At 40.3% G+C, this 1,679-nt stretch overlaps 1 pseudogene; it reads left to right on the top strand.

The window, feature by feature from the left end:
- The first annotated feature begins 959 nt into the window (after nt 1–959).
- Nucleotides 960–1,354, top strand: LOC123786864 (large ribosomal subunit protein eL31 pseudogene; annotated as a pseudogene).
- The last annotated feature ends 325 nt before the right edge of the window (nt 1,355–1,679 follow it).

Genomic DNA, 1,679 nt, shown 5'->3' with positions numbered 1-1,679 from the left:
ACTCATGGTTGCTGTTTTTCTCATTATTTCCTTATTTCAGGTTCCAGTGATATGCATGTGTGGAGCTCTAAGAATATTCTTCTTGTGCTGTATGTGTCCTCCTAACATATACCTAAAAGTCATGAGCATCAGGAGTAATAGGATAGACTTGAGACAGCTCAACTTTTTTCTTGTCTGGAAGATCTTGTGTTACACAATAATAGAAAAGTAGAAAATTTGGAGCCAGAACACAACATATGGGTCTCCGAGTATCATGTGATCTTCTCTACACACTACACAGCACAGAGTTTGGCATAACCCCCCTTGGACCAGGTCCAATGTGGTATTCAGTTACTGGCAGTGCTAGAAACACTTGGTGAATCATGGACTCGCCACTAACCAAGCAGTTCTCTGGCTCTGACCCCAAGGATGGTATAACAGTGGGATTCCTTCGTATTACACAGAAAGAAACACACACACACACACACACACACACACACACACACACACGGAAATGTAGGGAAAGATCTTGTCCACCCACCCTCCAGTGGGGTTTAACACCTTCTTCTGTTTAATTCTTCACATCTGTAGACTAATATTACATTGTTTCAATGACTCTATGACTCTTAATGTTCCCTGAAAATTGACTTCAGGAAGAATCTGTTACATCATTCTGCCATCTCAGCCAGGGCCACATGGTAAATACTCAGTACATTTTCATTTTAGTAATGAATGAATTCATCTGTTAGGACGAAAATAAGGATTTCCAAATTAGATTCATTTTGTTGGTCTTTCACCTTTGGTACCTCTAATTACGTTTCTCCTTTCAAAGATTGATCTCAAGCAATATCGTTGCTGTTTCTAATTTAAAAACCTCTGTTGCTTATATTAATTGAGAACATGTTTACCAAATGCCTGGAACGGTTCTTGACACATGGTAGGCAGGCACTATTAGAATAAAAGTTTGTTAAGCTCTTCCTTTGCAACCAGGGCCCGGCAGAATGGCTCCCGCAAAGAAGGGTGGTGAGAAGAAGGGCCATTCTGCCATCAACGAGGTAGTGACCAGAGAATACACCATCATCATTCACAAGCACATCATGGAGTGGGTTTCTAGAAGTGTACCCCTCGGGCGCTCAAAGAGATCCGGAAATGTGCCATGGAGTAGATGGGAACTCCAGATGTGCGCACTGACACCAGGCTCAACAACGCTGTGTGGGCCAAAGGGATAAGGCACGCTCCGTACTGTATCCATGTGTGGCTGTCCAGAAAATGTAACGAGGACGAGGACTCACCAAATAAGCTCTACACGTTGGCTCCCTATGTACCTGTCACCACTTTCAAACATCTACACACAGTTAATGTGGATGAGAACTAATTGCTGATCGTCAGATGAAAGTATAAAACTGCAAAAAAACAATAAAAACAAAACAAAACAAAATGAAAGTTTATTAAAAATAGTGTGACTTGTACTGGTAGGTTCAATTGCTTTAAATAAAAGAAGAAAATAAAAGGGTATGGCGTCCACGAGCTGTAATGCAAATGAAGGAATTTAGGGACAGCTTTATACTACATAGGGGTAAAAAAAGCTGAAAGGAAAGAAAATCCAAGAAGAAGGAAGGAAAGAATTGTTTCAGTTTCTGATTGATTAAAATTCCATCTTCTTTTGGACAAAAATAAATGTCCTTCATACTTTTTTTGAC

This window comes from Ursus americanus, chromosome X, assembly GCF_024610735.1.
Source record: "Ursus americanus isolate L20-20 chromosome X, mUrsAme1.1.p, whole genome shotgun sequence".
In the NCBI taxonomy this organism is placed as follows: domain Eukaryota; kingdom Metazoa; phylum Chordata; class Mammalia; order Carnivora; family Ursidae; genus Ursus; species Ursus americanus.
The sequence above is the reverse complement of the archived record's forward strand: the minus strand, read 5'-3'. Positions and strand labels throughout refer to the sequence as shown.